The sequence below is a fragment of the Sminthopsis crassicaudata genome, chromosome 1 (genome assembly GCF_048593235.1).
Source record: "Sminthopsis crassicaudata isolate SCR6 chromosome 1, ASM4859323v1, whole genome shotgun sequence".
Lineage (NCBI taxonomy): Eukaryota > Metazoa > Chordata > Mammalia > Dasyuromorphia > Dasyuridae > Sminthopsis > Sminthopsis crassicaudata.
In genome coordinates, this window is record NC_133617.1 from 178,490,788 (window position 1) to 178,507,969 (window position 17,182).

Genomic DNA, 17,182 nt, shown 5'->3' on the forward strand with positions numbered 1-17,182 from the left:
ATTATTTCCTCTTCAGTAAAGGCTTTTTTTCTTTTTAATTAATAGCCTTGTACTTTTCCAAATACATGCAAAGATAGTTTTCAACAGTCACCTTTGCAAAACCTTGTGTTCCAAAATTTTCTCCTTCCCTTTCTTCCTTTCCCATTCCCAAGACAGCAAGCAATCTGATATAGGTTAAACATGTATAATTCTTCTCAACATATTTTTATATTCCTCATGCTATGCAAGAAAAATCAGATCAAAAGGGAAAAAAACCATAAGAGAAAAAAAAAACAAGTAATTGAACAACAACAAAAAGATGAAAATACTATGCTTTAATTTACAGTCAGTCTCCATAGTTTTCTCTCTGGATGCAGGTGACTCTTTCCTTCACAAAATTATTAGAACTAGTCTGAATTACTCCATTGTTGAAAAGAGCTAAGTCCATCACAGTTGATCATCACATAATCTTGTTGTTTTTGTGTACAATACTCTCTTGATTTTACTCATTTCACTTAGCATTAGTTCATGTCTTTACAAGTTCTTCTGAAATCAGCCTGTCCTTTCTTTTAAAAAATAATTTCCTTTACCATAACTTATGAGTATGCATTCAATTTCCACTACAAAAAGGGCTACTATAAACATGTTTGCACATGATCTCTTTGTAATACAGACCCAATAGAAACACTGCTGGATCAAAGGATATGTACAATTTGGTAGTCCTATGGTTTCAAATTGCTCTCCAGAATAGTTGGATCAGTTCACAGCTCTACCAATAACGTATTAGTATCTAAGTTTTCCCACATCACCTCACAAGTTTATCAATTTTTCCTGTTATCTTAGCCAATCTGAGAGGGTTGAAAAGGTACCACAGAGTTGTCTTAATTTACATTTGTGATTTAGAGTATTTTTTTCATATGACTAGAAATTGCTTTTATTTCTTCATCTGAAAATTGTTCATATCCTTTGACTATTTATCAATTGGGGAAAGGCTTTTATTCTTATAAATTTGAATTAATTCTCTATTTTAGAAATGAGACCTTTATCAGAAACACTGATTATAAACTTTTTCCTCCAGCTTTCTGCTTCCTTTCTAATCTTGGCTGCATTGATTTTGTTTGTGCAAAACCTCTTAAATTTAATATAACAAAAGTTATTCATTTTTCATTTCTTAATGTTCTCTATTCTCTGGCCTCTTCCCTTCTTCACAGATCTGAGAGGTAGAATATCTCTTGTTATTCTAATATGCTTAACATAGCTCCCTTTATGTTTAAATTGTGACCCTATTTTGAACTTATCTTGGTATAGGGTATAAGTTTTAGTCAATGCCTAGTTTCTGCCATGCTATTTTTCAGTTTTCCCAGATAATTTTATCAAATATTGGGTTCTTAATCCCAGGAATTAAAATCTTTTGGATTTATCAAACACTATATTTTACTATAATCATTGATTATTGTATCTTGTGAACTTAACCTATTCTACTGATCCATTCCTCTGTTTCTTAGCCAGTCTACTGCTTTATAACATAGTTGTAAGTCTAGTACAGCTAGGTCATCTTCCTTTGCTTTTTTTTTTTAATCCCTTGAAATTCTTGACCTTTTGTTCTTCTAGATGAAATTTGTTATTCTTTTCCCTAACTCTATAAAGTAATTTCTTGGCAGTTTGATGGGTATCACACTGAATAATTTAGATAGAATTGTCATTTTAATTATATTAGCCTACTCTTGAGCACTTGATAATCTTCCAATTGTTTAGATCTAACTTTGTGGGAAAAGTGTTTTGTAATTATGTTCATATAGTTCCTGGCTTTGCCTTGGCAAGTAGACTCCCAAATACTTTATTTTATCTACAATTATTTTAAATGGGATTATGAGAGGTTTTTTGGTAGCAAATTAAAATAGTTAAATAAAATTAATGCTATAGGGATCTCACTGGAAAATACATGTAACCTTTCACATCTGTAGCACCACTACTCCATCTCTATTTTTTAAAAAATGGAAAAATAGAAAGAAAAAATACAACTCAGTTCTACCTTGTCATCAAACCAATCAATTAATAAATAACTCCTTAAACAAGCAGTAAATATGATCCAGAGCTCCTTAAGGGTCAAAAGGTAAGGCTCCAGTCCTCAACAGACAGAATAATTCCCCAGAAGGAAGAATACAAAATGAAAAGGAGAGACTAAAGGCCTCAACTACTTCAAGAGAAGATACCCTAAGGAACTGAATGAAGTGATAATGACAGATTTCAACAATGAAGTTTTAAAAAAATCCCAACAACCCTACCAACTAAGGGGAAAGGAAATACCACAGTGTGAAGAAAAAATCTCAGGTCAGGCTGACATTTGACTGGGAAAAAAATTTTAAAAAGATTCTCAACTGCTTTAAGAGGAAGACATTTCCTGAGGAATTAATGTGAAATCAACAGATTCTGGAGCTAAAGGAAAGGCCACAACTAGATCTCTCACCAGAGATTTAGCCAGGAATTGAAAAAAAAAAAAAAAGCTATTTTTCCTCTCCTCCTCTAAAGGAAAGTATTTCAATTAAAGCTGCTTATAGGACAGATAGAAAAAGGCCTAATGAAAGAGCAATCTGGGTAAAGGAAAAGTCCTCAACTTGATTTGATCTCCTGAATTAGGGAGACCTAGATTTTAACTCCTGACATGTTAGCAACAAAAATTAATAAAGACAAATTTAAAAAAGACTTTTACGATGACAGAGATGACCATGGCACAAACCAAAAGAGGATAATCACTCAAAAATACCTACACTCAGAAGTATGCTGGGCTGTGTTTATTAAGTGGCTTTCTACAATCATCTAACATACTGTAAAGTTTAAACTGCATTATTATTTTTCCTCCATCCCTTTCTTAAGTCCAGACAACCTACAAAACAATAAATCAAACCTTCTTTGTAGTATTTACTGATTCCAAGGTGCAAGTACTCTGCTTGAAAATTTAATAATCTGCTCTCATGAGCCAGTTGCAGCTAGATCCAGTATACCTTTGCCTGTAGTCAAAACCTAAAAAAAAATTAGCTTGTTTTTGAAAATACACAAAATCCTCAAAAAATTGATGCAAGTTTAAAAAAATATATTATTAAATAAATAAGTTATGGAGGAGAGAATTGGAAAATCAACAACTTAACTGAAGAGGTATAAAATCTGTATCTATTGATGCTACTAATTATTTTCTCTTCTCTCCTTTTTGAGTTTTTGTGATATTACTCTCTAGGTTTTCTTGCTTACTTAATAGCTCTTTTAAAAGTATTCTTTGCTGGATCTTTACTAATTTCAGGTTCACTACCTGCCCCAAGACTTTGTCCTGGGCCTTTTTTATTCTCTTAATATTCTTTCACTTGATCTCATCAGTTCAGATGTGTTCAGTTGCCAAATCCATGCAGATAATTTTCAGTTGTCTATATGCAACCTTAGTCTCTCTTTTGTTTTCACTACAAATCATCAATTTTCTTCCACAATTTCAAAGTGAAAGTCCCATTGGCAAAGCAAGGCCAATTAAGTCCAAGACAGAACTCAGTATCTTTTCTCCTAACACACCTCTTCTAAACCTACATTTTTTTCTGACAATGGTACCACTACCCTTCTGGTTACTTAAGCATAACCTCAATGTCATTATTTGACTCCTCATTGTCACCTATTATATGTATTCAGTCAATTGCCCAATCTTGCCATTCCTTTCTGCAAATATCTCTTAAATATATCCTTCTTTTCTCTATTTATGAGTACTATCCTAATTACTTCTCTCTTTAACAATAACCTTCTATTTGGTTAATCAGGCTCAAGTTTCTCCTCACACAGCTTCACCAAAGATACTAAAATTATTTTTCAACTTATAGGCCTCACACACACACACACACACACACACACACACACACACACACACACACAAAACTACTTTGGAATTGTGTTATCCCTAGGATCCTGTATAAATGTCTCCATTTTCTTTCCTATCACTTTCTTCAGTGGGGTAGGTAGAGTTCTAAGTTTGGAGTTAGGAAGACTGACAAAATTTGGCCTCAGATACTTACTAATTTGCTACTATAGGCAAGTCACTTAATTGTTGTTTGCCTCAGTTTTTTAAGCTATAAAATGGGGATATTAATAGCATATACCTCTTAGAACTGTGATGGTGATCAAATGAAATGATATTTGTAAAGTATGCAGCACAATGCCTAGCACAGAACAGATGCTGTATAAATGTGTATTCCCTTCTCTTCTCCCTATGTGGGACAGAGACTTTTACCCAAATGAAAATCAGAGACTCTTAAGGTTTAAAAAAAAAAAAAAAAAGGAATTTATTTTGATTCCCAAGGGCAACTCCCAACAGACAAGGTTTTGTTAATAAAGGAGTGCAAAGCACAAACTGCAAAACACAAGGTTTATAGACTCTAAATGCAGAAACCACTCAACACCTATTATTCCATTGCCTGGGGGAGGCCAGGTTTATATCCTAGATGTAGAAATCTATCCCAGAAACAAAAGAATACTACTAAATAACAAACTTATTAAATGTTTAAATGCTAATTAAGAGGTGGGAGGGAACAGAGGGGAAATGTTTATCCAATATAATATGTCACCTGGAGCTTTTTAGCTATAGATCAATTTGTTATTGCAAAGTCTCAAGTCACAATTAGGGCATAGATTGAGATCACATTCCCATGAGAGGGCTTCACTTAATTTATCCCATTCAGTTCCTCCTCTTTATTTATTAACCTTCTAAGATCTCTCACATTATTCTTTTTTTGAAAATTGTTATTATTATAGCATTTTAGTTACAAAACATATGCATAGGTAATTTTTCAACAATGACCCTTACAAAACCTTCTGCTCCAACTTTTCCCCTCCTTTCCCCTCCCCCTTCCCATAGATGGCAGGTAATCCAATACATGTTAAAAATGTTAAAGTGTATGTTAAATCCAATATATGTCTACAATTCTCACACTATTCTTGATACATTTCCTCAACCATCTTATTCTCAGTTTTCAATCCCTCTGGATCTCATTTGTCCTTTTGCTCTACTGGGGTTCATCCTTGTCTAACTGGATTTCCTTCTCTAGGTTGTTCAGTCTTTATCTACCTGACCAGTAATGTCTGTAGTCCATTGTGAATTCCTCTATCCTGCTTCCAATCTAGTTAGCATCTTTAAAGACAGACACAACAACCTTTGAGACAATCTCAATGAAAATTTAGCCTTCCCAGAGTGTCTTATTACCATAAATTAAGAAGTTAAACTTTCTAGATTATCTTGATGGCATATTTTTAGGCAGATCTGGGACCTGGTCAGCCACTGGTCCCCTGACCCTCTTTCTTCAATTTGTCCCATAGCAACTCCCAACATTTCTCCCATAAAAAAATGTGCTTATGAAAATTTTTGCTAAATTCTCTTCAGGACTAAGCTCACTATAATATACTCTCTCTCCCTCACAATGCCTCCCTTCTAGCTAACTCTGGACAGCTTGCCAGACGATGGTTTTCTCCCACCTTGTAGAGGAGCTTGTCTTTCACATGCTCTCCCAATGCCACTTCATATTCATCATTCCTGGTGTCCATTGCACGTACTCATTTTGTCTGTAACCTATTCCCCCAAATAAATCTGCACTTTGCCAAAGAGAATGGCCATTGTGAACTCTTCACATGACCAAACCTCAATTTTTGGTGCCCTCCATCAAATAGCGACAAACCCCCTATCATGGGTCACATCAGTGAGGATCAAGTCTGGAATGAAACGTGAGTCAATTTTCTGATGTCTTTGGCAATTCCCTTTACTACCTGTTCATTATCATCAACTTTCACACAATAAAAATTTAATTTCCTACAAACTCTACCTTCTTCAGCCAACAAGTAGTCTAATATCAATCTATGCTAGATTGCTTCTCTAGTCTAAGTGGCTTGGTCTGCTAACAAATCCAACATCTTTGTTGTCTGGTTAGTAATTATTTTGACCATGGCTTGAAGTCTAATAAGCCTGTTTAGCATCCAAATTGGGGTTTTGTACCCCCCAATTCCCATCTGGGGCCATCTATTGCTCTTTGTGTCCTCAGTAATTAGAGTAGGTAACTTCACAAATAAAGATGCCTATCAGGAAAGTCAGGAACTGTAATGTTCTCTTCTCTAAATTATAATCGTTCTCTGGGAGCAGGTTTCTTGGGAAGCTTCTGGGAGCAGCCTTTGTTTCAGTTCAGTTCAATAATCCCAAATGCAGCCAAGAGTCCAAATCCTTTACAATCTCTTTTCAAATCTTATCTCCTTCACTTGGGGCTCAGCTAGTTTTCTGGAGGCCTTCCAGATCTTGGTTTCAGTGTTCTCCACAGGACAGTCTGCCACCACTTCTCTGTCTTCCTTTGTTCTGCCCGATTTGTGAATCTCTTTGATTGAATCCTGACTCTGAATCTCCCAAAGTCCTCTTTTGGCCCTGAGAGTTTCTTGATTATATGCTGCACACTGAGAATACACCACTGAGTTACATCACTAGGAAACCATTATTTGTTGTAGGATTAAATCAATGCTAAACTGATTTAACCATTGTCTCCTCAATTCCACTCAGTACCTTGTTTCAAGTTCTGGCCCATAAAATCTCCTTGTAGGATTAAATTAATCATAATGAACCATGCTAAATTAGATAATTATTGTCTCCATCCATTCCAGTGACTTAGCACCTTGTAAGAATCATAACAAGCAACAATAGAAATGCTAAAAGAAACAAACAGACATGCATCTAACAATAGATAGAAGACTAGGGCAAATACTTACCGACTTATTTAGAATATAATGGCCACATATTTTCAGATAGGAAACTGCAAGATCTTACATACTTGAATTGTGCTCAACAGCTTCTACTTGACCTGATTATAATCACTGCCCTGATTATAGAAATTTGCTATTAGAGTAATAAGTAGGGACATGATTATAATAGTATCAAATCTGGTCCTTTAGGCCTCAGGCTGAGAGCATATATATGACAGGATAAAGCTTCCTTAGCTAATTGTATGCAATAACAATTTCACCTTATAGCCACTCAGGAGTAAGCAGATGGGTTCTTCCTCAAAGGAATACCATTGAGAAACTGAGCTGGAAGGATACTTCCTTAAATGGAGGCCAAAGTTATCCTCCCAACTCTTGCCCAGATACTAACCTCCACCTGTAACAATTCAGGATCACATTTCTCTGAGTAACTTATGACATGTTCCTTTCAAATGGTAGATTACTAGCTTGATAATCTATCAGACAGTTATACCTGAATTCAAAATTATAAGTAATATCAGCTATAATCCCAACAGATTTTATCTCAAATAGCAAGTGTCATAAAAATCAAAGCTTCAGGTGAAATTAGCTCTCAAGGATTACATAGCCTAAATAAGTGTTGACTATACTTACTTATATTGATAACAGTAAGAGATTCATCCTAGAAAGTTCACAGCTTATCTAAGTAGATGGGTTTTAAATTCAACATCACACAAATCATTGACTTTATGATGCTCAATAACCAATCTATGTCAAAACGTGTTCAAGTATTTTTTCCCTTTATTTATTTATTTTTTAAAAAAATTTATAATTATAAAATTTTTTGACAGTATATATGCATGAGTAATTTTTTTATATAATATTATCCCTTGTATTCATTTTTCCAAATTTTTCCCTCCCTCCCTCTACTCCCTCCCCCCGATGACAGGCAATCCCATACATTTTACATGTGTTACAATATAACCTAGATACAATATATATGTGTAAATCCAATTTTCTTGTTGCACATTAAGTATTAGATTCCGAAGGTATAAGTAACCTGGGTAGATAGACAGTAGTGCTAACAATTTACATTTACTTCCCAGTGTTCCTTCTCTGGGTGTAGTTATTTCTGTCCATCATTGATCAACTGGAAGTGAGTTGGATCTTCTTTATGTTGAAGATATCCACTTCCATCAGAATACATCTTCATACAGCATTGAAGTGTACAGCGATCTTCTGGTTCTATTCATTTCACTCAGCATCAGTTCATGTAAGTCTTTCCAAACCTCTCTGTATTCGTCCTGCTGGTCATTTCTTACAGAGCAGTAATATTCCATAACATTCATATACCATAATTTACCCAACCATTCTCTAATTGATGGGCATTCCTTCATTTTCCAGTTTCTAGTCACTACAAAAAGGGCTGCCACAAACATTTTGGCACATACAGGTCCCTTTCCCCTCTTTAGTATTTCTTTGGGATATAAGCCCAGTAGTAGCACTGCTGGATCAAAGGATATGCACAGTTTGATAAATTTTTGGGCATAGTTCCAAATTGCTCTCCAGAATGGCTGGATTCTTTCACAACTCCACCAACAATGCATCAGTGTCCCAGTTTTCCCACATCCCCTCCAACATTCATCATTATTTGTTCCTGTCATCTTAGCCAATCTGACAGGTGTTTAGTAGTATCTCAGAGTTATCTTAATTTGCATTTCTCGATCTGTAGTGATTTGGAACACTTTCATATGAGTGGATATAATTTCAATTTCTCCCTCTGAGAATTGTCTGTTCATATCCTTTGGCCATTTATCAATTAGAGAATGGTTTTATTTCTTATAAATTAGGGTCAGTTCTCTATATATTTTGGAAATGAGACCTTTATCAGAACCTTTAACTGTAAAAATATTTCCCCAATTTGTTACTTCCCTTCTAATCTTGTTTGCATTAGTATTGTTTGTACAGAAACTCTTTTAGTTTGATGTAATCAAAATCTTCTATTTTGTGATCGATAATGATCTCTAGTTCTCCTCTGGTCATAAATTCCTTCCTCCTCCACAGGTCTGAGAGGTAGACTATTCTCTGTTCCTCTAATCTATTTATGATCTCATTCTTGATGCCTAAATCATGGACCCATCTCGATCTTATCTTGATATATGGTGTTAAGTGTGGATCCGTATCTAATTTATGCCATACTAATTTCCAAAAACATGTTCAAGTATTAACCATGTTCAAAGGGACAAAGCCAAAGCCACTGTTCTCAAAATATCCTTAAACAGCAGGTGCAACTTTAAAATGACAAAATACAACCAATTAAAACTCACATAGAATATAGAATATACTGACCTAATTTCACATTAAATTGAGAATTAATATTAATAATTTCTTCATTTAAAAAATGTCAATTCAATTTTCTCCAGTTGAGGAATCTCTATAAACTTTTCTGGAAATATAAATAACAGGTACAACATCAATATTGTTAAAATTCCTTTAAGCACAAACATTCTCACCTCCCACCAAAACATTCCTGATTGCAAAGTCAATTTTAGAGGTTATAAATTGTTCTTAACAGTCTATTCTTGAGGTTCTTCCACAGGTTCTTTAACTCTAGCGTTTTCAAACTCCAGATTGTAATCTCAATCATTGATAATGTCTGGTAAGGTCCTTCCCAGTCTGTTTCTTCCAGGACTTAGTAAGCACCCACTCTCCTGGAACTGGAAATTCTAAAGGTATTGTCTGGGCTAGCAATCCTTGCTTTCTAAAGCCTAAAAGGGGTGAGGACACTGCAAGATTATAATTCCTTAAAAACTTATCCTTTGTCTCAAAAGGGGGTCTTCCCCTCTTTCCCTCCCAAATAAAATAAACCAATCTCATATGGGAAAAGTCCCAGATTACTTCTTTAACAAAGGAATTCTAATTCTTTAACAAAGAAATAGGCAAACATTTGGTCCAAGGCAATTTAGTATCTAATATTAATTTAATAATCTTTTTCTTAAGAATAGGATTCATTCTTTCCACTTTCCCTGATGAGGGCAGATGCCCAGATATATGAAATTTCCACTCAATATGCAATACCCCCCATTATTTCTTATAAAACCTTAGAAGTAAAATATGTTCCTTTATGAGAATCAATAGTTTCTACCAATCCACACTTTTTAGGTACAATTTGTTCCAATATTATTCCACTACCCCTGTTAAAGCAGCAGGACTTAGGGGAAAGCTCCCACCCATTCCCACTACTGTCATTTCATTAAAACCTAACTTGAATATTTTGAAGCCAGGCTTCCTCCTTCTAGAAGGACACTTCTCCAATAACCTTTTATATTTCTTTAGACATATTACACACTTTTCAGATACAATTTGTTCTGTAATTACACATATCCCTTGTGCCAAATTTTCTTGTTTTTACTTTACTTTGAAAGCAAGAAAAATCTTAAGATTAAGAATATAGGTAATATTTAAATAACTTTGGATCAAATTTTATAAAATTTATACTACATACCCAGCAGGACTGACAAAATGTTAAACCACAGGCCATACAATTTTTACAAATTACCCAGTATACAATTTACAAAACAACATGATCTAATTAGGAGATACAAACATGTGACCTTTTTAGGTAAGTGACCAGAGAACCCCAAATTTTTTTTAAATCAAATCAAATGCAGATTTAATTTTTTAGTAAAAATATATCAATATCAATGCACACATATTTCTAAAATCTTATACCAAAATAAACAAATTCACAATTTTAGCATGCACTAGTTAATAGTAATTATCTCATACAATTTCAAAATCGGAATTCCATTTTAAACACACTGCCCCAAAATTTAAGATGGCAGAAAACTGCTCTTTCAAGTCCATCAACAGAGTTTTTAAAAAATTTGCAGACTTTAGGATCCTGGGGGAAAAAATTGGACCCAGGTGTCTGGCTGCAGGTCTGTGGTCCATGCCAGAAATGCATGGGGAGGTATGTCGAAGATGTTGGGGCACCAGTGCAAAACCCAGAAGAATCTAGGCAAGCCAGGGACACCAGCCTACCCAGGATACATTTCACAAGCCTCTCCAAGGGAGAGAAGCATGGAAAATCCCAGAGAGGGTGTTTTTTTTCCCTTTTGTACTTTTTTCTTTGTGAACTTCAGGTTCAGGTCTTCAGAAAGCTTTTAGTCATATAAAATTAAGCCTAATTAAAAAATTAAATAGATTAACTCAAATTAGCTGATTGATAGTACCAAGCCACTTAAAACTTAGTCTGAAAAAAAACCCAGAATCTGCTCAAATGTTTTATTCAGTTCTGTAACTTTAACTATTTCTACAGAACCAAATTGGCCAGTTCTAGGTCTACAGAAATGTCAGCTTTCTTCCTTTCTTCCTTCCTTTCTTTTTTGGATGTGGCAGTTAAAAACTTTCCTTATCTCAGAACTAGTCCTTCCTCTCTCTAGTTAAAAGCTATTTGCATAAATCCAATTATGTATAAAACAAATATTTTTAAAACCCAAATAGCCAGATCTTTTCTTTTGTAATTCAGTTGACAGAGAAACAGAAAAAAAAAAAAAAAAAAAACACACCCACAAACACAAACTGATTTTCTAAATCAAGATCCTGTTCTTGATTCCATCTTGGGGTGGAAGTGAAGGGAGTTCTGGAGCTGAAGCCTTAAAAGCTGACTTGGCTGGGTATGGAAAGCTCCTTTGAATTTACACCCAATCCTTGGGGGATAGACAGCTCCTATGAAAGGGGCACCTGACCAAACAAAACAATGGTATTTAATTCCTATACATTCTGGTACTTCATCCCAATTCTTCTTAAAGGGCTATCTTCCCAGGATACTAGATAGATTTTTTTTTTTCTTTTACAGCCAACTACCAAAGGAAAATGGGAGAACTCTTCTGGATCAAAGGAAAATGGGAGAATTCTTATCCACTTAGAATTTCCCAATATCAAAAGGAAATGGAGCTTTTATGGACTCTAACCACCTAAAGTCTTCCAATCCCAATCCTAGTCACCCAGGTAGCTCACCAGTTTTGACAAAGGGAAAGTCCTCTTAACCACTTACAGTTTCTCCATTCCTTACCAGTTGCTTCCTCTATCTGGGTGTTCTTTTCTCAAAGTTCACAGTATCTTATTCTCTTTTCAAACTTTTCCCAGCTGGCTTATCTTTTGAGCTGAATTAATCCTCTATCTTTGCTAGCCCACTTCTGTTTTTGCTTTCTATGAGTGTCTCTCTTTGGAAATTTACCTGATTGGAGTGGGAGCTTCTGAGCCGAGTCCAAGGACCATTGGAGAACTCTCTGGAGGGTGCCTGCCCAAAGATTCAGTATGGGAGAGATCCCTCACAAACAAGAAATATCCTGGAATGAGCCCCTAAAACTGTGTGGGGCAGTGGTCCTTACTCAAATTAAAATCAGACACTCTCAAGGTAAAAAGCAAAAAAAAAAAAAAAAAAAAAAAAAAAAAAAAAAAAAAAGGATTAATTAAAATTTCATGAGAAAGAGCAACTCCCAATAGAAGAGGTGTTGTTAAGGAGTGCAAAGTACAAACTGCCAAACACAAGATTTAAAAACCCTAAAGACAGAAGCCCCAATTCCCTCCACTCAGGATTCCTTCATTGTCTGGGGGAGTCCAGGCTTACAATCTAAATGTGGAAATCTATCCCAGAAACAAAATAATACTAGTAAATACTCTTTGCCCATTAAATACTTAAATGCTAATTAAGTGGGGGGAACAGAAAGGGAAATGTTCATCCAGGATAATAGAGCACAAGCCTTTTTTGCTACAGCTCAGCTTGTTATTGCAAAGTCTCAAATAACATTTAGAGCATAGTTCAAGGCCATATTATCATGAGAGGTCTTCATTCAGTTAATCCTATTCATCTCTCTTTGCATTCTGCTGTACATCCACATGGCCCACTTGCTCTTCCTTTCAAATAAGCCTCCATAATCTGAGTCTATTTGACTATACATTGATTCTGTTTCCCCTACCCGAGGCCACAGGGTATTGCTGTCAGCATTTATCCCCTTAGCTACCATCTCTGACCCTTATCAGAGCAAGAGAAAAATTATTTTCCTCTGTGCCATGTTTTTATAGAAAGGAAGGAGGAGAAATAATATATAGCTCTGGAAATAAAGAATTGAAATCAAATGTAAATGAGGCAGGACAAGATCAAGAGCTATAGAAATTATTTAAATTTTATTGAGAGGAAATTCATGTGGCTAAAATTATAATAATATAAACAGGGGAAAAAAGAGATTCTCTACTACCTAACCTGAACTAACCATTTCTGGGCCCAAGAGATATTCTGGAATATGAATCTATTGAGAAAGCTGAAAGAGAAGATCATAAAGCAGTAAATAACCAATTGTGGATGACTTGCATCTTTTTGTTGTTCAGTTGTGTTTGATTCTTTGTGACCTCATTTGGGATTTTCCTGGCAAAGATATTGGAGTGGTTTCCTATTATTTCTCCAGCTCATTTTACAGATGAGGAAACTGAGGCATGTATCAAATGGAATTACTGAGCATCATAACCAGCACAAAGTTGGTCATGGCATTTTTTTCCAGTCTAGGTCAACTTAGGATGACAGAAAGAGATCTTTGGCTCTGGGGTAGATACTGGCTGAAAGTACAATGCTGGATGTAGCAACACCCTTGTGGACCTTAGAGGCTGTGATGGCAGCAGCAGTAGTAGCAGTACCAGTAACGCTCACTATCCAGAAACAATAAAGGTATTGAACATCTTGTCAGACGAGATTACAGGAGACTTCTGTGCTACCACTGTGCATAGGATGAGGTCTTATTTATCAGTTCTATTGCTCATTATCTAGTTCTGGGTCACAGTTCCAGGGCATAGAGGAATGCTTCGGGATGACAAGGGAGCAGAGACCTCAGTTCCAGATCTCATTAGGTCAAATGGGTCACCTCTAGGTGGGTACAGAGAATCATTTATGATTGAAAAGGAACAATTCTGAACATCAAGGAAATATTAATAAAATTGAAAATAAAAATCCATTACAAAATGAGGGACTGGTATAAAAATATCAGTAAAATAGATAACCGCTGGTTAATTTAATTTTAAAAATGAAAAAAAAAAACCAAAATACTAGTTTCAAAAATGAAAAGGGAAAATACACCACCAATGAAGGTGAAATGTAAAAACTTAGGAGCTATTTTGCTCAATTATTTATTCATTAAAATGAAAATCTAAATGAAATAGATGAATATTTACAAAAATATGACTTGTCTAGATTAATAGAACAGAAATAGATCATTTAAATAATTCTGTTAAAAGAAGAAATTGAAAAAAGTCATAAATGAATTCCCTAAGGAAAAAAAATTCCTAGCATGAGATGGATTTACTAGCAGTTTCTGCCAAATAATTAAAAGACAATTAATCCCAATACTACATAAACTATTTGAAGAAATAGGTCAAAGAGTCATACCAAATTCCTAGGCCCATATCTTTTATTTATAACATGTTTATTTATTTTTATTTATTTATTTTATTTATAACATCAAAACTGAATAACAATACAGAAAAATGAATATGGTCATAAAGTTATATGATAACAATAGTACTTCTTCAATTTCAACATTAGTGGATTCAAGTTCTCATTGATGAAAATACTGCCTTCAGTAGCACAGACTGCAACTCATTTATAAGCTTTTCATCCTACGGGACTTCTTGTCCATGTCAGCTCATAAATTTCCTTCCCTAGGGTGTTCAAGCAGTATGCTAGAGACCTCTATCTAATTCTCTTAGATTTGTGTGTTTACTAGGGCAGCATACAAACTGACCATCTGTTATCCTTCATTCCCCCTCCATGCCCAATTCATTTTTTAAATACATGCACACAAATAGATGAAAAATTCTTAAATAAATGAAAACTATTTAGTTCAACCTCTCTTCACTTGTATAAACCAAGCAAATACATCCATAATTATTTTTCCTTATTCTATATAAAGAGTTGATTCCCAGGAAGCATTTATCTAGTAGCTCCTATTTTTAATTCTTCTGTTTAAATACTAAGTCTACAGAGGAATTCATTTTTAAGGACATTCAACAGCAAATCCTGGGCTCTGAGTTTCTGAATAATCTTATCTGAATCCAGAAGTGATTTTATATCTCTCCAAACATAACTTCCTCTGGGACTCACTAAGTCATGAAAAACTTGTAAGATCTCTTGTAGCTCTCTCCTTGCCAAACTTGGCTCATTTGAATGATCATTTCCATGACAAATTGAAAAGAATAAACATGATGAAATCATGCAGATTTCATTTTCCCTAAAAAATAGGCAGAATTCTTAAGCTACAATATACTTGGGACTTCAATAAAACCAGGCATGGTTGGAAACATTTGGCAACTCCAAAGGCAGTTGAATACAGCTATCACTGGCATTTGAAGACCTCATGTTCTGGTCAATTAGGGTCTGTGCACCCTTTGTCAAATTGAACACAACAGATTGTTTCAGGCGCCTCTCCGTCTCTTAAATTGGCCAACCACTGATTCCCATGAAATCACAGCATCTTTGGGGGGGGGGCTTCCCAATTAAATACAAATGAGGATGAGTCCCTTCCCCCTCCCTTCATGCTGACAGGGAACATGTGCAGATGGCTATAAACTCCCTGAAATAAATGGATCCCAGATACATCTCTTCCTATGTCTTATCCTTGTCACATATAGGTATCACTTTATATTATTGTTGCAATAGTAAAAGTTGTTGTTGGGCATTATTTTCTTATCATTTATGCTGCTCCCTTCCCTTCATGTCATCTAATCAGAATCCTGTGATTACCCACCTGCCAGCACTCAGGCTTCCAACACTATTAGAGCTAAAATACAAATAAATAGATTTCTGTAATGAGAAAGAACAGTCATTAGAAATGGATCTCCTGAAGCTGGGATTTGCAAGCACATTTCTCAGGTGTTCATTACAATGCTAATGAGAATTTGCTGATGTATTAGAATTCTAATTTCATCCAGAATCTGGAATATGTTAGTGAGGGCCAAACTTGCAGGGCAGTACCCATAAGTGATGGCAACTAATATGACATTGACCATCTGTATAATCAGGATGGTTATATGAGAAGTAGCTGGGATGATTGGGTTTTTTCCCATATGTATCTGTAAGCTTGATTTAACTAATCCTTATTGATGTTTTAATTGCAGGTAATCCCCTGGTTTATAAGCAGGAGATTTAGGTGAGGTCTTTGAAGACAGGGATGATTTTGGGCTTTTCTTTGAATTTCTAGTTCTTGGCACAATGTCCATAGACAGTCTGCTTCATGGTTGAGAGCAGTTCTAAATATTGGGAATTTCTTATATTGATCTGAAATTGCTTCACTTATTTTTCTTCTATTAAAAAAACAACAATATTTATTAAGCATTTATAACATAACCTCTTTTTGGCTCAGTTTCCTCAATTGTAAAATGAAGAAAATAATATTACCAACCTCACAGGATTGTTGCAAAAATCAAATTAGATGTTTACTTTTTTTTTTAAGCACTTAGGACAGTATGAGCACACAGTAGATTCTATATAATACTCATTCCTTTCCTGTTCCTCTATCTACCTACATTGTATTATACACCCCAGCTTCTCAAACTGTAGGTATGAGACCCAGATAGAGTTGCATAACTGAATGTAAGGTTTGCAAAATTATGATTCATTATCAGCAAATCTTTGATTAATGAACCTATTTTTATATTCATAGGTTAGATGAAAAGGGGTTGCTAACAGAAAAAGCTTCTAGATCCTAGGCATTAAAAAATGAGATAGAATTTACAATTTAACAGAAAAAGATAATGCATACATAGACAAGTACATGAAAAAAGAAACAAGATAATAGATGTGAGGAACAGTCTGCCTTGGGGTCTCCCTCATCTCATTAATGACTGCCTTTCCCAAAACTGTATTTTAGAAAAGACAGCCATACTTCACATCTCCTCACTGGCTATCTACTCCATAGCCTCCTCTTTAGAGCTCTAAGTCCCTTTTCTCTACTTATCCTCTGCATTAAAAGGAAAAATATGAACCTTGAGCAAATCAGCCCTGCCATTGTTCTGGATGAGGTAAGCCAATGTGCTTCCCATCACCCAGTAACTGTTTTCCTCCTGCCATTCATTGCTCATAGTGTTAGAACACACTCTTGACACTGAAAATCAGATATTGAGGAAAACTTATTAAAGAAGAATTTTAAGGAATTATCTTAGCGTTTCTGGCCACAGACAGGCTCTGCTCTTCATCCAGAAAAAGTGAGCTGAGCACAGAAGCGGGAGAACCTTTATATTTGCTAGTTTGGCACAGTCCCTCCCTTTAGAGACTGAATTAGTCTGTTCCCTTCTGGGATACATCCTCTACATATTTCTCTCTAAATGTGTATAAACATCTTCCCCTCCTTGTCATACATCCCATGTTCAAAAATGGCAGAAAACTCCTCCTACTGGGTGTGTTTAATATTCAATT